At 33.6% G+C, this 24,203-nt stretch overlaps 1 protein-coding gene across 1 annotated transcript in view; it reads right to left on the reverse strand.

Annotated features, from left to right (window-relative positions):
• Positions 1–20,297, reverse strand: part of RAP1A (RAP1A, member of RAS oncogene family) — a 53,494-nt gene extending 33,197 nt beyond the window's left edge. Inside the window, exon 1 of the mRNA XM_011367238.2 lies at positions 20,204–20,297. The gene's annotated coding sequence lies outside the window, so the exon portion shown is untranslated. The remainder of the gene's footprint in view (positions 1–20,203) is intronic.
• Between the last annotated feature and the right edge of the window lie 3,906 nt (positions 20,298–24,203).

The raw sequence follows: 24,203 nt of genomic DNA on the forward strand, positions 1-24,203 counted from the left end.
TATCCATTCATCAGCTGATGGACATGAGTTATTTCCACTTTTTGGCTATTATGACTAATAACGTTATGAACATAGTGTACAAGTTTTTATGTGAACATGTTTCCAATTCTCTTGGATATATATATCTAGAGTAGAATTGCTGGATCATATGGTAACTTTATGTTTAACTTTTTGAGGCATTGCCAAACTTTCTACAGCAGCCCTACCATTTAACATTCCACCAGCAACGTATGTTCCAATCTCCCCATATCCTTGTCAACACTTGCTATTGTCCATTTTTTTTATTACAGCTTTTCCAGTGGGTGTAAATAGTATCTCACTGTGGTTTTGATTTGCATCCCTCTAATGTCTTTAGTTATATTTTGATTTGATATACATCCTCTAATTCATTGTCAGCAAACTCTTTCTGTCAAAGGCCAGACAGTAAACATTTTATGCTTCGTGGGCCACATATGGACTATATTACATATTCTCCTGTTTTTTTTTTTCTTTCTTTTAGTTTGTTTTTTAAACGACAAAAGCAAAAGCCATTCTTAGCTTAAGGGCCATACAAGAACAGGCCTTTCTTTCATAATTAGCTTTGCCCTCTCTATCAATATCAACTTTGCGGAAAGCAAGGTAAAGACTATTTTGTTTTCCTTCATAGTGACCTGCACAGTGCCCATGAATACAAGAGCACAAGTTCTAAAAATATCTGAACCGAACTTCTTGCACAAAGAGTGTCCCCAGTTTAAAAGAATATTATGTATCTCCCAAGTATTTACACACTATAAGTTAAGCATACTAGTTTTCTAAATGATTACTAAAAGTAAAGTCATTTTTTCTTTTGAGAGTAGGCAGCTTGACTAAAAATACTGTAAGAATCAGAGAAAAAAACTTTTCATAATATCCTTTGAATCAAAATTATATTTAGTCTATTAACATCTCTAAGTTCTAAAGCAACAAATAAAATTAAAATTATAGTAATATACTATGGCAGAACTTGATATTCACTCTTCTAACCTGACATATAGCCCTGACCCCCACTGTTAAAAAAAAAAAAAAATCAAATCAGAAGATACATATTTCTGGCAAACGTGAAAATCTGTAATTTTAATAATTTGAGTTTTACATTCTAGAAATGATAGGTTGTTCATATAGAAGGAACTGATTCTACAGAGAAGTGCATTGATATAGAAGAATGAAAACTAATGTAAGAGATAGTAGACATAACTAGCTGGGCAAGTCACTGAACTTCAAAGCCCAGATTTTTCCTCTTTAAAAGTAGACAGTATTCCATCTGTCCCACCTCTTTATAAAATTGGGAAGATCAAATGAGACAAAGTTTATAAAAGTTTGTAAAAAGCCCTCTATAAATATCACTCATATACTGTTAAGAAGAATTCTAAACCAAAATCAAGTTTTCACTATTGAAACAAATAAATATAAACAAGAGTTCTCTGGGTCTTCATAATTATAACAAGACTTTTCCTAATGGTCCCAAAGACATCAGTGAAGCCTAGGGTGGTTCTTTATTAAGGCTTTCTAACAGGCGAATGGAAATCAGCACACTCTGGTCTCACATAAAGGTTAACCAAGTGTATAAAAGCATTCAGACCGGTTCCCCAGGTCTAGGAATCTAAGATAACACTCATTCTTCTGCATCTTAGCTTATTCTCGCTAAAAGGAATAATGTACCAAATATTCCTCTAAATACTAAACTGCCTGCTAAAAATTCAACTGGAACCAAAGGGTAACCTCAAAATTCAAGTCAGAATCAGTAGTAAGGTTTTGATCAACAGAAAAAGTGATAATGAAGCAATGATATCTTCCGTGCTAAGTACTTTATATGGGCCATATCGTTGGATTTTCATGACTGTAAGGTATGAGTATAGCTAAAGAAAGTGAGGCCAAGAAAACTATCTTACCAAAGAACACAGCAATTTGTATGGCTGGGATCAGAATTTAGGCAACATGACTTCAGGGTCTACATTCTTAACCTAAACTGCTGTCTTACTAAATTTTGTTGATCAGATTTCATTTTCTATAGTAAAAGCAAAACGAAAACAAAATCCAAGGAAAAGGTAAAATTTCCAGATGTGTGTTTCATCTCATTTTCTTTCCACATCTAACTACTACAAAACTAAATGAAAGGCAGATATGACCGACGACAACACAAAAAATAGGGTGATGGATGAAGGGCTGAGATGATATAGCCTACATGCTAAAAACAGCTTCTATCTAATATTTTTTAAGTTCAAAATTAAGCCTTATTTTTGTAGGTTTCTTTGCTCACAGTTGCTGAATTCTTTTAAGAAAGCTCATTCCAATGACTTTACGTACTGTGTTAAAAATGTGCTGAAGTACTTGCCACAGAGTAGGAGTACATTAAATACTTGAAATACTAGTTGTTGGCAGAAATGATTACCAGGAAATATTTTTAATCACCCAGGGCCACCCACTGTCCATCAGCATAACCAACTAATCCCATTTCCGCTTTCCCTACTCCAATTTTTATTTACATTTACATTAAAAAAAGGTCCAGTATATAATGAGGCTGCATTTTTGCAGAAACCAATATATTACAAGTGTCCTTGAAAATGCAATTATGGTCAAAGCTTTAAGATACTTTTAACTATGAAAACTGCTTTGAGTACAATATTTCTGCTAAGAAAATTCTGACAGAAAGAATGTTAATCTTGGAAAATAGCTGCTTAATGATAGTATCTAATTTTATATTTTTAAAATTACGTTTGAATGAAGTATATCTTCCTTTTATCTAAAGAACACACTATAGGAGGGGGGAAAAACCCCAAATCTTGCATTTGACATCAGAATGTTAAAGGGCAGTGACCAAGGGTCACAAACATGAAAATATTTAAGGATATTAAAAGAGCTGTCAAAGAAGTAACATTAAATAAAATAATTAAAATTACAAAAATAAAATGTAGGGGTATGGGAACAATCTTTAAATTGTCAAGAAAGAAAGTTTCATGATAGATGATAAAATTTCCAAGAAACCATACACAAAATGCACAAGTAATTAGAAATTATATCACATGTGAGCAGTGACTGCTATGCTACACTTGAAAATATAATTATTAGAAGAGGGATTTCTATGGAGAATTAGTTCTAGACACCGAGTATACCAGCTATTTTCACTGAAGAGCAGAATTCTCAAGACAGTACAGACTGAAAGCCTGATGTTATCTATAACATTCATGCGCATTCACATTGATAAGGAGAAACTTCTTAAGATTGATCTGAATCCTTTGGCATATATGAAAATACCATACAGCATATACAAATTGTAAAATTTGAAAAATGCTAAATACAAATACACAAGGAAATTCCAACTCGTAACACTGTGCTTGAGTCTAATACTTTTGGACTCATAACTTCTCAAGGTTCTTCAAAAATGAGCTTCAAACTTTTACTGTTATAGTACAACAATTTACCAATTTAAATAACTTCACATTAGTTAAAAGACACCAATGAATAAGAAATAAGTAATAAAATTCTCCACAAGCATATAAAAAGAGCTTACTTTGAGGCCTAGATTTGGACTAAGCTTATTAACTGGGAAAAAGTATTTCTAGTCAAAACAAAAACCACCTGAATACAGAAGACACTAAAACCTTGAGATCTGGGTTCAAAGAGAAATACTACAATCAAATATCTATGATTACATTTTCTAGAAGCTACAAGCTTAACATGTATTAGATAGAACCTTATTTGTAATAATATCTATCACTGGCCAGAAGCAAATAATTGAAATGTTAGCCCAAATCAATTTGTAAGGCATACCAAGCACAGCAAACAACAAATTTACCTTGATATCTATATTAATACAGAAAACATATGTAACAATAGTTCCTAATATCATAAATACCTATTATGCCTATCTATCAAGGATATAAGGTACAGAGAAAGAAAAATAAAACCAGTTACCTGAATTTAATAAGAAAAAAAATACTATAATCCCTTTTCTCAAAATGTTAGTTTGATTAATTTATCAGTTATACGGCCTTTGTGTAACAAAAATTGTTAGAAAAAGTAAGAAAAATCTAGTTGTTTACTAGGGGTTTTGTCAAAACTAGGGTATTGGAACATACAAAAGGAAATAGAGGTTTACTTTTACCAGAATATCTTATTATCAGCACACAAAAATGTAGCGAAAAGAATTGTGCAGTCCAAATATGACTCATGAAAAAAAGGTCCTGATCATTAAGAATTACTTATAATTGTCTAAATTAATTTTGTCCACCTCACTGAAACTGCAGACACTTTGATCCTTTCATCGTCTCCCAGACTATCATCTCCTTCTCTCCTAAACCTGGACTCCAGGAGTGATCATGAGTATAATATGGTAGTTAAACATAGACTTTGGAACCTAACTTCCTGGGTTTGAAGTCCAACTATTGTCACTTTTTTACTTGCTCTGTAATCCTAGGCAATGTCTTAACCTCTCTGTGCTTCAGTTTCATCATGGGGATAGTGCATACTTCACAGGGTCCTTTTGAATAAACGAGTTATACCTTTAAAGCACACTTATAAATGTGCCTAGTACATGGTAAGCGTTCTGTAAGTGCTCTTTATCATCATTACCATCTTTGTTGGAGGTGGTTCGCCCAGCCACTCTATTCCATGTATTCCTGTTTCCCTCCAAATCACCTGTATAACCGTGAATGAATCTTAAATTCTCCCTTCACTGCTGGAGAAAATCACATTATGTAATTGATGTCACTACTACGAATTCCTGGTCTGAAATCTCGCCTAAGCCCTCAGTGCTGTACTGATGTCCTTTTACCAGCCTTTGCTCCACCTTCCTTTCTCTTTCTGTCCCCTCATTATAATACACTTATCAAGTCTAGTCACTATTGTCTTTGTTCTTCAAGTGCCACTCAGAGGATAAAGTTGTCCCTCCTCATACTTAAGGTCAGCCCCTTCACTTGCCCTCTGCAATTCTGTCACACAAGCCAGAAACATAAAACGTAGAGTTGACTTTGTTTCCCATATGCAATCAACAGCCAAGCTAGTTCTATGGTTTTTCTCTCTTAAATATTTCTTAAAATTGTTTACCCTTTTCATCATTATTACCATTATGTTAATTAAGACCCTCATTATCTCTTAGCTAAATCTTTCTGTGAAGAATATTAAGAATTAAGAACATGCAAGTATTGGAAGCGGAGGGAGATGGAATATTGTGATTGTTTTTCAGTATCCAATCTTACACTCCTTGAATCCATCCTTCAAATATAAGCCAGAATAAATCACTTAAAATACAGCTTTAGTGTGGTTTCACTGCCTAAAATCCTTAAATAGTATATACCACCCTCTTCCTATGACTTCTTACCCTTTTGGGTTAAGTGACTAGCCCCTCTTCTCACCAACCATTGATGTACTTTACAAGGTACAAGAATTTCTTGAAATGCTACACAAAACAAAAAACCACACCTTTCTAAAGTACAAGTATGATTTTCTGAAGGTAGGAAAGAGGGCCCAAAATTTGGTCCAAAACTTTCACATTCTCAGTGGGCTCTATGACCCCCAAAAGGTTCGTTACTCTAGAGGATAAGGCCCAAACTCATTATCAGGGCCTGCAAAGTTTTTCATGATCTGGCCCCGGTCCAGGTCCGCCTCGCCAGCTGTCCCTCTACGTGGGTAGGTATCAGGAGTTGGTGAAGTGGACATCTGTTATTTTTGCATGTCTAGTATCCCTTCCTCCTTTTGGTAACAGCATCCTGATTCCCTGCTCGGAAATAACCCTACGCTCCCTCCCTCACTGTGGTACTACTGCGAATGTTAACCAAGGTGTCCCACTCACCACCGGCAAGGGAGACATCTCACCTAACTGCAGGCTGGGCCAATCAGGAGGAATTTTCTGAGAAGCTGACTCTAGAGCAGGATTCTGCCTGTAGTAGATTAAACACAGTTTATTCTTGCTACCTAAGTCCAGACCACTGCAAACTGCTCTGGTTCTCCTCAGGCTTCCTAAAATTTGCATGCTCATTTCTTTTTTTCTTTTTTTTCCATTTTTATTTTTTCGTCTTTATTGAAATATAATAGAAAATTAATTGCTTGTATTTACACTGTACAATTCAATTAGTTTTTCAATCACAGTTGGCATACAATATTCGTTTCAGCTGTATATCAGTGATCAGAGATCCACATAACTCACAGTGATCACACCACTAAATCTAGTACCCCTCTTCCCCCTTACGTATTTATTACATTAACCATCTTCCCCATGCTACACTCTACACCTCCATATCTATTCTGCAACTATCCATTTGTACCTCTTACTCTCTTTGCCTTTTTCTGTTCCGTCAATCCCTCTCTCGTCTAGTATCCCTCTAAATATTCTCTGTATCTATGTTTATTTCTGCTTTTGCTGTTATTTTGTTCTTTAGATTCCACATGTACATGATATCATGTGATATTTGTCTTTCTCTATCCGACTCATTTCATTTGGTGCGATGCCCACTAGGTACGTCAAGGCAGTATCTTTTTCCCAGATTTGAAATTGCTGGGTCATAAAGTAGCTCTATTTCTAATTTTTTTGAGGAACCTCCATACTGTTCTTCACAGTGGCTGCACCAATTTGCAAACCCACCAACAGTGTATGAGGGTTTCCTTTTCTCCACAATCTAACACTTGTTGTTTGTTGATTTATTGATGGCCATTCTGACATGTGTAAGGTGATATCTCATTTTGGTTTTGATTTGCATTTCCCTGATAATCAGTGATGCTGAGCATTATTTCACATACATGTCTGTTGGCCAGCTGTATGTCCTCTGCCCATTTTTTAAATTGAATTGTCTGGCTTTTTTGGTGTTTAAGTTTTAGGAGTTCTTTATAAATTTTGTATATTAATCCCTTATCGGATGTATATCACCGGTGATTATTTTCTCCCATTCAGTAGGTTGTCTTTCCATTTTGTTGATGGTTTCCTTTGTTGTGCAAAAACTTTTCAGTTTGAAATAGTCCCATTTATTTTTTTTGTTTCCCTTGCCCAAAGCTAGCAGAAAATAATATTACTAAGAACAATGTCAGATAGTTTATTGCCTGTGTTTTCTTCTAGTTTTATAGTTTCAGGTCTTAATGTCTTTAATCCATTTTGAGTTTATTCTTGTATACGGTGTAAGGTGGTGGTCTTGTTTCACTTTTTTTGCATGTTATCTGTCCAGTTTTCCCAACACCATTTGTCGAATAGACTTTCTTTACCCCACTGTATATCCTTGACTACTCTGTTGTAGACTGACTGACTATATGGGCGTAGGTTTATTTCTGGGCTCTCTATTCTGTCCCATCGATCCATTTGTCTGTGTATATGCTAGTACCATGCAGGTTTTGATGACTACAGCCTTATAGTACAGACTGATCATCAGGTAGTATGATACCTCTAACTTTTTCTTTCTCAAGACTGCTGTGGCTTTTCCAGGTCTTTTGTGGTTCTATGTCAGTTTTAGAATTATTTGTTCTAGTTATTTGTTGTGTGAAAGATGCCATTGGTATTTTGACAGAGATTGCATTGAATCTGTAGATTACTTTGGGTAGCATGGACATTAGAATGATGTTATTTCTTCCTATCCATAAGCATAGTATATGCTTCCATTTATTTGTATCTTCCTCAATTTCTTCAATGTTATAGTTTTCTGAGTACAGGATTTTTGCCTCCTTGGTTAAATGTATTCCTAAGTATTTCATTCTTTTTGCTGCAATTGTAGATGCGATTATTTTAATTTCTCTTTCTGATAATTTTTTACTGGTGTATAAAAATGCAGGTAATTTCTGAACATTAATTTTGTATCCTGCTACTTTACTGAGTTCATTTATTAGTTCTAATAGCTTTTTGGTGGATTCTTTAGGGTTTTCTAAATATAGCTATCTAAATATAGTTATCTAATGTTATCTAATGACAAAAAATGAGTTTTATTCCTTCTTTTCCAATTTGGATGCCTGTTATTTCTTTTGTCTAATTGCTGTGGCTAGGGCTTCCAACACTATATTGAATAAAAGTGCTGCAAGTGCACATCCTTATCTTGTTCCTGATCTTAAGAAAAACGCTTTTAGCTTTTCCCCTTTGAATATGATGTCAGGTGTGGGTTTGTCATATACAGCCTTTATTATGTTGAGGTATGTTCCCTCTATTCTTTGCTGAGAGTTTTTGTCATTAATGGATGCTAGATTTTGTCGAATGCTTTTTATGAATATATCGATATGAACATATGATTTTATTCTTCATTTTATGTGGCATATCATGTTGATCTGTACATAATGAACCAGCCTTGCATCCCAAGAATAAATCTCACTTGATCATGGTGTATGATTTTTTTCACGTATTGTTGAATTTGGTCTAATAATATTTTGTTGAGGATTTCTGCATCTATGCTCATCAGGAATACTGCCCTATTGTGTTCTTTTGGTATAATGTCTTTGTCTGGTTTTAGAATCAGAGTAATAATGGCCTTGTAAAAATGAGATTGGGAGCCTTTCCTCTTCTTGAATTTTTTGGAATAGTTTGAGCGTAAGTGTTAAATCTTCTTTGAATGTTTGCTAAATTCACCCGTGAAGCTATCCAGTCCAAGACTTTTGTTTTTTGGAAGTTTTTTGATTACTAACCTGGTTTTGTTAGTAGTAATCGGTCTTACAACAGCAGAATTGAGTATTACAACAGAAACCATATAGCCCTAAAAACGTAAAGTAGATATTATCTGGCTGTTTACAGAAAAATGTTTGCTTACTCCTGCTCTACTAGCTCATTGCAGAAAATATGAACTTATCTTCAGGAGGAATAGGCAAGAAAAGAGTAGGAAATGTTAGAAAAGATGATACAATGAATAAATTAATTGTAAGTATTACTGAGTACTTACCATGTATGAAATACTATTTTGATCACTTTACATATATTAATATTTTTAACCCTCACAATATTCCCATGAGGTGGAGACTATTATCTCCATTTTATAGATGAGGCTAAAACAAACTTGCCCAAACTCAATGGACATAAATTACAGAACTAGGATTACAACCCAGGAAGTCTGGCTCTAGCATCTGTGTGGTTAACCACAACACCATACTGCTTTATCACTCATCTTTTCTATTTAATCTGCACTGCATCAATGATGTTGATTTTCCTTTGAATTAAAGTATTACAAACTCTGTAGATGGACCAATACTGGAATAAATAAAGAAGTTCGTGGCAGTGCATTTCTCAGAAAAGTTGAGGGATTACAAAGACCTATGCTTGTCTTCCTTAAAGGCAAGAAACTGAGGAAGACGCTTCCTTGGATTCATTCACTGACTTCCCCCAAATCATACTCAGCTCAGGGAAGCTTCCATAGGCAGGCTAAGGTAAAACATGTTCTCCTTCCACATGTCTTACCTCATCATGACCAATTAATAAAAATCTCTGGACTGTGAAGCCAGGATGTGAATACTTCTCAAAGCTTCTTGGTTAATTCTAACGTACAGCCAGGCCAGGGTTGAAACCCACCACACTAACTTCTCTCCTTTCAAGAAGAGCGGTGATTAAAAGAATACAGGTGAGGGGAGGAGCGAGGGTAGAGACGGGGGAACTGAACAAAACTCATCATTGAATAATCCATTTTTATTTATACATGCTAGCAAAGAACATGTCTAGTCTTCGTGTCTCACCTCTGTAGCTGAAGAATTAAAAAAGAAAACAGGTATAAAAACAAACTAAATATTTCTATATATTTAGACAGGAAATCTCTGGAAGGATACATAGCATATGTATCTGTAAGATACACAATTATCAGTTTTGCTTTTACTTGATCTGTATTTCTTTTCATAATGTATTCCTTGTTTAGTTAAAAATAATGAATTTATTTAAAAAGTATGACTAAAAGGATGTTCAAGGATTACTTTAATTATACTTTCAACAGGAAAATAATTATATAAAGAGCCAGTAAAAATTACTTTGTTTTCTTGGAGAGCAGCTTACTTTTTGTCAGAGCACAAAACAAAATCTTTCAACTTCTATGTGCAGTGGAGACGTATATTCTAACAAACATATTAGAGAATGTTTTCCACCAGATGGCTATTACTAATGAAAGTCTTACTGGTAGTAATTTATCACAACACTTAGTATAAGGGGAAAATATTTTAAATTATGGGAAATAATGAAGTGGAGTCATTTTGAAGTTTTACAAATACAAATGTCTATTATACAGTCTAATTTATAATTATAATCATTAATAATTTTACATTTAGTTAAAATCAAATATCCTCCTTATATGGACTATTCATTTAAATGAAATCTGAAGCTTTTGATACGGCCTCAGGCTTCAGAAACCAAAAGAGCAGGTAATAGGGTGGTAAACCAGTATCTGAGCAATCACACACACACGGAAAAGGTGTTAAGGCTCAAGCTCGGATGCCATGTTTGCTGCGGTCATTCTGAGTAAAGGACCCAGTTTCACGAATATTCACGAAGTGATTAAGTTAAATTCTGCACCAAAGAATAAAATCTCCAACCTAGCTGAATGGCAAGCCTCAATAAACAAAATCACATTTGAGATGTTAATTTTTTAAACATGCCAAGCAAAAAAAGACCACTGCTGTGAGGGAAAACAGTTGGCTTTCCACTTTGCTTGACGAAGAACCATGCCCCAAAGCAAGGTGAACTTCTGTAATGAGCCTAACCAAGCTAGCTGTGGTGACAACTCAACTGCAAGAGAGGCTACTCAGAAAACAGTCCTATCTGTATAGTCTAAGCACTGAATATCACTTAAGACACTCGTTATAAACTAGTCTTCCTCCTAGTGGTGAGTGTAGTACTCTCAGGAGAGATTTTTCATTACAAAGGGAAACTAACTCTTCCAGAACACTAGGAGCATCCAAAAGTCTCACTCGATAGTGTCTTGAAAAAACAAGATTAGCTCATAAAATAGAATCATAGTAAGTAGGGTCCGAATCAACATTTAAAGATTTTAGTAATGGTGTGAGCAGTTAAAGGAGAAACTGCCTCAGAAAAAATTAGTGTTAAAAAAAAAAAAAAAAAGAAACCTGCTTGAATCCAGCAAAAATACTAACTAGATTAAGAGTCTGAAAATCAAGGGCTGATTCACAAGTATTACCTAATATAGTATCTACTCTGATATATTTTCAATTCATGAGACTCTAAACCTCGGAAAAATATATAAATAACTCTAGATAGTACATAAAGAAGCTCTATAAAAAATTAGCAGAAATAGCACAGGATATCTAAAATAAGGACATTACTAGAAACGTAAAAAGAATATACCTCTTTTTAAAAGGAATAAAAGTTGGATAGCAGAGAGTATATGGCCACGATACTTCAATCAATAAACCAAAGATTGAAAGGCATACTGGACAGAAATGTTGTGGTTTCTAGATAGCCCCCAAAAGCTCACAGCTCAACAGCTTGTTTGTTCACTTTGCAACGCAAACTTCTGAATTACTGCCGGGCACTAAAGGTCTCAAGTCAAAAAATGTAAATCCTCAAAAATCTGTATTATTCCAGTCCAGCCTAGTTAAAATAGATACTTTTCTTTAAAAAAATAAAAACACACACAAAAAAACACCGACACCTAGCCAAACTTAAAACTGTAATTTGTAATCTGAAAAATATACAGGCATACCTGCCTACTTAATGGAACATTTTATATTTCCAGATATAAAAGTACAACACTATAAAGTTACAGTAATTAAATCTAGTACTGCCAACATCAAAGCAGGAAAATAAAGGAATGAAAAAGAGAAAGCCTAAAAAACATTAAGCCATGAATGCCAAGATTTATTGTATACATAAATAACGAAACTGCCTAACTGCATAACAGTCTAGTCCACTTAACAAAGGAGAATACACAGGGTTAGTCAAACAGTGGATATATAAAATGTAGGATATTGCTAAAGTCCCTAGTGATCTCCTACTTCAATTTCTTATAGATATCAATGCCAACTTTTGGTGGTAGTAATAATAATGGCGGTAATAATATTTAAACGCTTTTTATATGCCAGGAATACTTATTTAATCCTCAAACACGTCTTAGAAATAGGTACTCTTCTTTTTCCACTTTACAGATGAAAAAATTGAAATTAAGATGTGACGTAACAGCTGGTAGGTACTATATGCACACTTTAACCACTGTTTTGCCTGTTGACCACAAATATGTTATCCAATGACCAAGTGTTCAAAGTGAGATGTGGCATACCATTTATATAAATAAGTTAAAATCCTGTAGAAAATGTATCCATAGAACAGTATATAAATTAATATAACTGAGGCAAACCTGAGTCAGAAGAATCAAACGAAAGTCTGCTAAGTCTTCCTATCAACGATACAACACTTTTCCCATTTCTCTCATTCCCTGAACCCAGAAAATGGCAACCTACTTTTGCTTGTTTTTGTTTAAAGTACAGATTTTATCATTACATATAATTTCACCTCAGGAATGCAGTGTTTATTAATTCCTTTGTAAAGGTCTGAACTCATTTTATCCCCTAAGAATCATCTTTAAAACTTTTATTAAATTTAATTTATATTCTATTATGGATTCATTTTAGAACTTTCATTTTCTAATTATAAAATATATGAACAATGTATAAAGTTCAGAAAATAAAAAGTTTAAAGAGGAAAATAAAAGTCACCCATAATCCCAATGGAAGATGAAAACTCTGGTCCTCTTGGTGTTTCCTTTTAGCCTATATTTTACATATGAACAGGTATTTTGTAAAAATAAGAACTGAAAACATTCTATGTAAACATCAGTAATCTGCTTTTTCTCCTGTAAGAACAGAGCACTTTTTAAAATATGTTGACAAATGCAATTATTTGGCTGATTTTCTACAAAACACTTTGAACTAAAAAAATAGTTTGTTACTGTGAAAACTAAACCACAAGGTGGAGAAAAGATGGTGGGTCCTTCATCTAAAGAATTTTTTTGCAAGTACATGAATGTTTAAAATAATCGTTTAAAAATTGTACTGATTAAATAGGCATTTTATTTACACTACTAAAAAACTTCAAATGTCCACCTTCAACACGTCAACACAGAGAAGACATTAAACACGTGGTTATGGAAGTGTATGGCTGCAAAAGATCAAAATTGTTGACAGTTCTCTGTAGACACAAGCTCGGCCTAGTACACTTGAACCTAAGTGAAGCCAGCTAAGAATACCACAAAGTGATGATTCTTTATTTCCAGTGTCTAAGGCCTATTGCTTACATACACAGCAAGCAGATGGCACAGAGTGGTGACACAATCTCAAACTTGTTCTATTGATGACAGCAGTCCAAGTCTAAAGCATAATGGGAATAACAGTATAACTATATCATCTGAAACCCTCCAACACATGGTTTCAACTGCAGATTTTGGTTGGTTCTTAAGTAATAATGCTGTCATATTCTAATGTAAAAATCATGACATTTGAGTCTAAGTGAGAAGTAACTAAACATTTATTTAAAATTCAAAGGGATGTTTTACAATGGAGTTTGTCCCAATTGTGTTATTCAATGTTTAAAAGGCACAGGAACTTTTTAAAAGACAGGATGCTATTTGACCAATTTTGAGTTTCTTAAGTTCTGGACTTATTTGGATATAAAAGAAACACCATCAAAGTAACTTAATACCTGAAAATCTAAACAAAAAATAAAGATTGGTCTGAGACATAAGATTCACCTTCCAAACTCACTTGCCCATGGTTTTTAAGTTAATCTGATATTCTTAAATAATTAAATTTGTAAAAGTTCCACCCACATCAATTTTTAGATATACACATCTAGAGAGCAAATTGTTACTTGTACTCTATGTGCAAAACAAGTTTCTGAAGCATGAAAATTTCATACCGGGGAGATAGGTATGTCATTACTAAACTGATTATACGAGAATGGAGAGCAGTGGGATACAACAGTGGAGCAGTCTAAAAGCTGTCATACAGAAATCTCCCACAAAAAAACAAAAAACAAAACAAAAAAACCACAAAAAACAGGAGGAGAAAGAGCACTTTGAGGATATCGAGAACTAAAATATCATATAGTTATCTTTTATAAACCTGTCATATTACAGCCTTAGTCTCAGACAGCTAGAAACACATTTTTAAAAGTTCCTTCTTCACAAAATTCTCTTCATTCTAAATTTATTGTACTTAGACTTCAAACCAACAAGACAGATCCCATACTTCAATAAGTGATAACACTGCCATAAATGGTGAGGTTCATCATATCCTCTCTGAAGGTCCCTGTAGGCCGCCACATCTAACCTAAAGTGTCTTTTCTACCCATTCAACATTATCTCCTCATAGCCTTCATTTCATCAATTTCATTTCTTTTTTGTGTGTGTGTGAAAATAAATTTCTTTTCCACTGTTATGCATAGCAACTTCCACGTGTAAAGGTTTCTACTTTCGGAACCTACTAAAATAGTTTCTTTCAATCTCTCAATTTCCTGCATCTACTTTCATCCCTTAGGTATCCATTCATATTTGGTATTCATTTGAAAGAACTCTAAACTTAAATTTAAAATATTAACTCATTTGAAGGATTAGAAACTGTTATCAATACACAGTTCAGAGGTTGCATACTACCAGTCTGCCTGGTTATTAACATCAGTTGAAAAAAAATTTATCCCATTATGTATTTTTTAACCCTACTATTAAATGAATTATCACTTCATATTTCTAAACAAACCACACACTTGGTGGTATTAATAAAAAACAGAAACACATGCCCCGTTCAACTGAAATAGAGAGAAGATGGACAACTAATGTTGGCTACAAAATCATTTAACTCTGTTGTTCTACCATCTCATTTCAGAAAACTACAGCAAATTAAGATTTTAAAAAATTAGATACAAACAGAACCAAAAGAAGACAATATCATGAATGTAAATACAAGGGTCTAAAGTAGATTTTTTTTTAAAAAAGCTGAAAACGTTATAGATGACTCAGTTAACATCTAAGTGAAAATGACAGTTTCCATGTTTCTGGTCTTTATTTCCCCCTTTGGGATTTTTATTGTGTGATTTATTTTAAGTAACTTAAACTTCATGGGGGAGGAAAGAGCTCTGTAGAGAAAAAAGACGGGTGAAGTAAATTGCTTCTGAAGAATTTTCTTCACCTGGAAGAAAAATGGTATATTATACTGAAGGAAAGATTATAGTGATAGAAGCGGTCTTCTGTTATTCACCTACTGACTCAATCATTGATTTATTTATGTTTGCATGTAAGCAAAATACAAATATTTATTGATCATCTATTTTATGCTTTCTATTATGGTAATCCCAGCTTCTAGTAGTTCACTGTCAACAATATTCTTTATAATTAGAGCTTGTGAATTTTCATAAATTACATAATTACTGTTTCATCATCTGTAAAAAATGGACAATATTTATTTCACAGATCTGCTGTGTGTGTATTAAATGAGATGTAAGGGTTTTACCTTCAAGAAAATATTAGTCCTCTTCTCCCTGCAGGGCGCTTTAGAAATTAAGACATTTATCAGTGGTTCTCAACGTTACTATAAAAAATATCTTCTATTCTCCATGGATTCCGTGTCTTTGAAGATTTTTGCCTACCAACTGTATTGACATTTTATTAATCAGATAAGTAATGGCTAATTGGAACTTTCAAATTGTCAAAGGCATAAAAACTAATGAAATGTTAGGTTCTTGGGGTTTAAGTACAATGTTTTATTTCATTAACAGCCTGCAAATCACCACAATGCATGACAATAATTTGTGATACTTAGCTCCAAAGAGTTGAGACATTGTATAATTACTGGTCAAAGCAAAGATACATAAATTTCACCTGTATAAATTTATTGAGAGTAAATGTATACTTTTCATCAGGCTGTTCGCAATACTAAAAATAATTCATTTCTACATCTGCATACCCCTGGGAAAACATTTATGTACCATAAGTTAGTGATTTTCTATGTCTAGAGAAATTACTGGTTACCCTACGGATTTGTTTTAAGCCGTTATCATTAGTAATACCACCTTTGAGGTTACACACATTTATCCATAAAGGCGGATACTAATATCCTGTGGCCTCCTGTTATTTCTAAGAACAAAATCCAAATCCTTCACCACAGACTTATGTGATCTGTCCCTTGCCAACGTCATCTACCCATCTCTTCTCAGCTTAGCACAATGGCCTTCTCAAATCTGACTAGCTGCTTTCCACTTTAAGGTTTTTGTACCAACTGGGCCCTCAGCCTGGTTCGCTCTTCTTGCAGATGGTCATAGCTGGCTTCTTGTCATTCGAGTCTCTTATGAAATACCATCATCTTGGAGCTTCTCCTCAACACTCAATCTAAACTGTTCCATGACTATCATTTTATCCTGTTATAGCTTCTTCAAGGCACTCGTGACATCTGAAATTATCTTGTTCACTTATGTTTGTTTACCTTTCTCTCCACCACCACCAAACCCCATTGGTACAAAGAGCGCCATGAGAGCAAGTCTTATTAACTGCTCTATCTCCAGTTCCTAGACTAGTACCAGATACCCAACAATCATTCAATAAATATTTGTTGGATAACTAACCAAACTGTTTAAGATTATTTGTGGGATGGATTCTGAGTTTTTAGTTAAGAACTTATATTTAGCAATCAAAAGGAATAAGAAAAAATGTTCTTTTGATAAAAAGAATAAGAAAAATGTACACTATATTCTATTCAACCAGTAGGCATTATGTTCCTTTATTTTAATCCTTTGGTATAGAAGGATATGAAAGTCTATTAATGTTTCACACACTTCATATGTCACCTCATGTAAAACTGAATGAATTTTTAAAATTTCAGCTTTACTGAGGTATAACTGATATAAAATTGAGTTTTAAATAATTTTTATAATTATCATTAATTTTTAAATAATTTCTTATAATAACATATCATGAGCTGCTAGCCACTCAATCTAATAACTTATTTTTCCTGCCAAGATGCAAGCAGACTTCTAAGAATGTAAGACATACATACTGGGAAAGCCATAGCTGCCATCACAGTGACAGTGCCAGAATAGCCCAAACCAGAGAAGATCCTGTTCTCAGCTATGATTGGGGAGGAGGAAGGAAGGGTAAGAGCAGTCAGTCCTAGGAGAATTACTGTAGTTCAGATTTCTGTTGACAAACAGAAACATCTTTGAACCAATTCAAACTACTCAACTGGAATCTTATAGTTGGTGGCATTAAATAATTGTTTTTGAATACCAAAGGTCTCTTGAGTAAACGAAATTTCATCCAATTAAACCAGATCTGGGTTTCTGCAGTTTCACATAAGAAAAACACAGTTATTTGTAAAAAGTAACACGCAATCCCCAATATTATGTGCTATATTTACTTATTACGATTATGTGCTGCTTTATAATGGGAATACCTTCCAAGAAATGCATCATTTGGCAAGTTCATCACTGTGTAAACATCATCGAGTGCACTTACACAAACCTAGATGATCTAGCCTATTACACACCTAAACTGTATGGGACAGCCTATTGCTCTGAGGCTACGAGCCTGTACAGCGCATTACTGCACTGAATACTGTAGGTAACTAACAGAATGGTAAGTATCTGCATAACTAAACATAAAAAGATACAGTAAAAATACGGCATGAAACAGTGGTACACCTGTATAGGTCACATACCATGAAGGGCACTTACAGGACTGAAGTTGCTCTGGGTGAGTCAGTGAGTGAGTGGTAAGTGTGCAGGACATTACTGTCCACTACTGTAGACTTTATACACACTGTACACTTGAGCTACACTAACTTTTAAAATAATACTAAATTAAATCAAGCACAAGACAGTGATACAATCAAAGAACACAGTAAACATGAGGTGTATGAGGCTGATGCTAGCGTGATCTGCCATAGTGTTTTATAGCAAACTTTTTTCAATAAATAGAAATACACTCTAAAATAACAATAAAAAGTAGAGAATAAGAAATATATAAACCAGTACATAGTTGTTTATTATCAAATATTATGTACTGTACATAATTGTACGTGCTATACTTATCTACAACTGGCAACGCAGATTTGTTTACACCAACATCAGCACAGATGAATGGGTTTCAATATGACATTAGGCAAAAGGAATTTTTCAGCTCCATTATAATTTTATGAGAACACCATCATATACGTGATCTGTCATTGACAGAAATATTATGTGGCACGTGACTATAATAAAAAAATATTTTCAAGGTAGTTTTAAAGGGAAGAGAATTGAGTAACAATCAACAATAAGGACTTTATTTCTGAGTTTAAAAAATATTTGAAAACTAAAAGAAAGATTTAGAAAAGTGTAACAACCCAATGATTTAAAAAATGCAAATACCTTATATCACAAGCCTGTATTTATTTCTTTTTTAAATGGGGGTTGCTTTTTTCTCAACTGGTAATATTAAAAGAAGACAGCAAGTAGATAATTCGCAGCTTATGTGAATTTACTGATCGGTCAAAAAGAAATATTAATATCAACCTTTAAGCTAAACTTGCTTACATTCAGCCAAGTGGAAAGTACAATTAACATAGAGCTACAGCTAAGAACAAAAATAACTAAGAATGTCATTTGCAAACTATTTTAATTAAGAAATTAAGGAGAAGGGAGAGAAGAGTAAAAGTAATATTTTTTTCTAAAGATCATAGATTCAATTTCCTATTTTCCATTGCTCCATATTTCACTGCCCTCAACTTTCTGACTAAGCTGCTTAACAAACAAGAAGTCCATACTTCACTTTTCATCACTTCTGCTCACACAACGGATGTTTCTAAAGTCCAGTCACGTTCACAAATGCTGGAAAGACAACACGCATAAGAATTTCACCTTACAGTGAAATTTTTTTAAGATAATGCCCCCCAGAAATACAATGTCTAAAAGTGAGAATTCCTTGCTGACTAAAAACTTAAAATGCTAAGTAAGTAAAATTTCTCAGGAAACTATAAATTTGTCAAAAGAATAGCATAAACATATGCTTTTCACTGATGAAGTAACAAGAATCTTTGACTTTTCGATTTAAAAAAAAAAAGTAGCAACAACCACAGGGTACTGAGTTCTAGCCTCTCTCAGAGGCTGCCTAACTCCATGTAGGCCATCTCTTAGCCTCAGACTCTTTCTTTTGAATTTCGTCTCCAAACTGGGTACTCTTGAGAAGATCCAGAAATCGTCACAACAGTGACTCCCAGCGACTCCCCACAAAACCTCCCCTTGTTTCCCTTTAAATGCTCATACCTTGCCTTGCCTGTGTTACTGAACCAGCCTCCCCGTCTTTGGTCTCTTTCATCTTCCAGAAGATGAGGTCATATTCCTCAAATCAAAACTTACACTCCTGAATAAAGTCTAGACTTCTCAACCTAGCATTCGACGACTACCAAAGTCTAGCCCCAATCAGTCTTTATGCCTTATCGCCATATTTTCTATTAATAAAAGCCTAGGCTTCTGTCAAATTAGTCTCCTGTCCTCCAACTTGTCCTGAACTTTCTACATCAGAGCAAGTCATTTGTACCACAAAGAATGTCTACCACTCCCTTCCAGCTGCCATTGCTCATGGCCATTTTGCATTTCTACATTCATCACGTAAACAAGACCACACAAATGACATCTCCTGCCCTACCCACCAAAACTGGCAAAAAAACAAAAACAAAAAATACCCACCCAAATTTAACAATAATAGCTAGCTTTTATTAAATGCCTACTATGTGCCAAGCAATCCTACAGCATATTTTGAATCCTCTCTACAAGCCTATTAATAGGTATTATTTTTCCCCTTTTAAATGAGACAGCTAAAGTTCAGAAACATCAAATCATATATTTAGTCGTTACCTCAAATTATACACCCAGTAAGTTGCCTCAAATCATGTACTTCATAAGTGGGAAAGCAAGGATTTGAATTCAGGCTGCCTAACTGAAAAAATTTAGTTTTACATAATATTTCTACTTACTATATACTACAAAATAAGCTTTCTCATATTTGCCATTTTAGTAAAGGGAGATATTAAAATGCTATTTCATCCTAACAAAAGAACGATGTTCAAATAGTAACTGCAAGGAATATCTTTTTACGTCACAAAGATTACTTTTACCTAAAACATTTTCAAAGAAATTCATTCTAACCAACTTTTTCAAAATGACTGCAAATTACTAATCATATACTATGACGGTTTTACAGATTAATATGATTTTGTGATTACCACCTGAGAACTGTAAAAGGTATCTATCAAACTGGCAAAGATTGTAAAAACTGACCTACTCAATGTCATTGAAGGTGCAGTGAGACACACACTCTTACACACAGGGTAACCACCCTCTGATCCAGTTATCCCACTTCTGAGACTCTATCCTAAAAAAAATAAAAAATAAAAAAAACAGAGATGCAATCAAAGATAAGTGTACAAAAATGTTTGTCCCAGTGTTATTTAAGCAGTACTATTATAAAGAATCAACTTAAAAATCCCACACTAGGTAGGAGACCAATATCCTGTTCAGAGAATAAAGCAGGGGCAAGACAGTCTATATGAAAGAATAATTCCAATTTTTTAAAAAATTAAAAAAATCTATATAAGAGGAGGACAAAAAAAATATACATTAAAATGTTCGTAGTAATTATCTCTGGGTGACAGGTTTATGGATGATTTTCAATTATTTCTTTACATTTGTGTTCTTTTCCTAATTTGCCACAGTGGAACATGAATTATTTTGAACAGGAAAACAATGTTTAAGCAGTTATAATTACTGAAAATGATCCTAAACCTAACAAGGACATATTACTAGGAATTGAAACTACATTTCCTACTGCAAAGAAAATATCAAATTTTTGTTTCCAGTTTCTGTTATGCTTGCGTTTACTTTTAGATTATGTAAATGCCATCCAAAACTCAGTAGTGTTCATGAAATTGCACAAGGTTCACCATCTAAAAGTCAGCCAATGCTCCAACAGAAAGCGCCACAGTTAAATGAACTGTTTTATTGTATGTCTATTTACAAGAACAAATGTCCAATTAATCCTAACTCAAAACATGCAAAATGGAAAAATCGGAAAAACTATTTTCATTTTGCAAATTAACTAAATATACCATTGTTGCCTTATAAGTACATCACAGGTCTGGAGGGGGAAACTTGAAAATAAAGCTGGCAAGCTACCAACATTCACTAAAAATGCACACTGATGCATTTTAGCTATATGCACATTTCTGTTCTAGTGGATAGTTAACTTTAGTGGCACAGGATAACTTTAATCAGTGTAAAAAAATATTAAGCTGTACTACAAAAAAAAAAAAATCCACACAATTCACATTAAACATACAATTAAAACTGCTAGCTACACAAGGAAAAATCTTCCCTCCAGTGTGGCATATATGCAGAAAAGCAATTTGGGGGGGTGGAGGGGGGAGGAGAAAAGCCTTGAACTGAAGTAAAATAGGCAGTAGAGCAAACAATTTTTATTTCACTATATTTTAAACTACTGGGAAACTGGTTTGCTCTAGTGCTAAAAAGCAGTTAGAAAATAAGACCACAGAGACAGTTGTTCAGCAACTAACAGAGAATTTAAAATATTTTACTTAGAAAATGAATATCATTCTATTTTTATTCTACCATGAAAATACATTTATTTATAAAACATATGTCAGGTTTGGCAATCAAAATAAATTAGGAGACTATAAATTCCTTAAATAGAAACTACAGTCTCACATCTCAGTTTCCATCAAAGAGTCTAATATTGGGTCACTCAAACATCTGTTCAATGACTGATTCTGAAATCTATTAATAAAATTATGCAATATTTTCACAAGCATACAATAGAATTTAAAAAGGTATTTCAAAAGACATCAATGATTTGAGCTAGATACTAAAAACTACATAAAATCCACAGATTAAATTTCAACTGCTAAAATAATTAAGTTATGGTTGCTTCCTTCATGTTCTATAATTCTTGTCTAGAATGAAATGATTCTATTTATAAATGAATTTTAAAATATCACTGAAAATACAGTGAATGAATTTACTCTCCAGATTACATATCTGACACTTCTGAAATGTTCAGTCTGCAGTAAGAGAGAATTTCCTACTACTGCTAATTTAGAATCTTACAAGCAGCATTTGGGATTTGTCCAAAGAAACAGTTGTAGCCAGTTCTTTGTGCCTCTCTAACTTTACACCTTTGTAGTTGATAACTAAACCACAGTTCTATCCTGAGCAAAGTTATTTTTTACAACCAGAATAAGTAAATACGACATAGTACTGCAAACAACCATAAATGTTATAGGTATATATATATATGTTTGTGAGTTCAACGTAAGGCACTTTTAATTAATCCAACATCTTTTATCAGTTACAATGCAGTTTGGTAAAGTCTTCTTCTTATAAAATATAGCCTGATTTAAATATATTCTGAAACTAAACATGGATTACATATTTAATTCCAAATTTGTTTAATTTTACCATGCTACACTTTGAACCACTCTCTATCAATATGAAGTAAATAGGCTAGAAATAGGAATGTATCTGGAAAAATTGGATATGCAAAGAAATTTTTTTTCCAGATTTATCTAACCTAAATTTATACGGCCTAAGTAAATAAGTCATTAGTACAAAAAAAAGCCATTAATTTCATAGAACATAATTAATCCTCCATGTGTATATCATGTACTTCTGAAAATTATAGTAAAATATTTTTTGACCACTTATAAAAATACACTATTTCTTGTTTCAACTCCACCTTAATCATCACACACAATTTCCTTTTCTCACTGGTGCATGCATGTGCCTTCTACCTCTAAAAGGCCTATTTTTAAGCAGAAATTAGAGCATGGCATAGTTTTTTGTTGAACTTTCTTGGTCAGAAAATCATAATAAGCTAAACTTACAGGTTCAATACTCATCTAGATCATTTAACTTTGAAACAAAATGCCCTCTTAACTAGTCATCTCAAAACTGTGTTTGAAGGGGACTGGAGAGAGTCTGAATCATTCAGCGTAAACCCATAACCACTATCAGAAAACTTCAAAATGTGAATGGGCCAATAATATCTCTGTACATGAAAAGACTGAAAAGCACAAAAAAAAACCCCCAAATTTCAATTACGAAAAAGAAAAAAAACAGATACTGCATCTACCACAGTAACATATGAAAGCTTAAGTATTTTTATGTTGAACACTAATCTTTCCCATACGATGGAACTGGCATTAAGTCAGGCAGCAGTATATAACAGAATAAGCAGAAAATATTTGGAAATATGCCATAACTCTTTTTAAAATTGAAGAGTTTAATTTGAAAAGGAACATTAGGAGGAAGTAAGTTTATGTTCACAATTTTAAACCCACCACAACGTTAAGATATAAATGCTTTCTATGAGATATTTTTATTGACCCTCTAAAATAAGGGAATTTTAGTACTGGGAGCCTAGAGGTTATCTGAGGTTCAGTGGTCATTTCCTGGGTGCCTAGCATGTAGGGGATGCAGTGCTAGGTGCTTGTAGGTAACTCGATTAGTTCAACCCACTCAATTTATAGATGTTGGTGTTCCCCTGCTCATGCCAAATCAAGCCACCTAGATTTCAGAACCAGAAATGCTGAGCAATACCCTCACAGTGGTATAACTTATCAAAACAGACTGGTATCGCCCTCAAAAAAATAAATAAAATTTCAAAAATACAATGCTGAACTTATTTAACAGAAACAATACTCTGTGTTCTGAATAACAAAAGAATTAACAATTAAAAAATTCAGCTGAAGAGAGTTCTCAACAAAGTACTAGTTGTATAATTTATTGTAAAGAACAAAATATGGGGCTGTTATAGTCGAAAAATTCTAAAGACATATAGAACCAAAATTAAACAAATTGCAGATATCAAAAAAATCTCTGTAAGAAAAAAAGGAATTATCAATATGAAAAGTTAAATGCTTGATTGGAATGCTGATTTTATAGAAAAGATCATCAATCACATACTAACAAAGTTCATCGGTGGCACTGAACACTGGCAAGATTTTAAGTTATTTAACTATTAGATTACAAAATAAAACAATGTAAACCTCCCAGAGGGCAGAGATCCTGTGTAATTCATCTATCCCCAACAATTAGCACCTTGTTAAATGTTGAAGAGAGAGGTGAACTAAAAATATATGAACTCTAAATGCAAGCTACTGGAAAATCAAACCTAAGAATCTATAAGATCTCTTCTATAACTCAAATTATTTTCTAAGTAGTAAATAATAATACTCAATGAAAGTGACACTGCCATGAAACTTAA

The sequence above is a fragment of the Pteropus vampyrus genome, unplaced genomic scaffold (assembly GCF_000151845.1).
Source record: "Pteropus vampyrus isolate Shadow unplaced genomic scaffold, Pvam_2.0 Scaffold6, whole genome shotgun sequence".
NCBI lineage: Eukaryota > Metazoa > Chordata > Mammalia > Chiroptera > Pteropodidae > Pteropus > Pteropus vampyrus.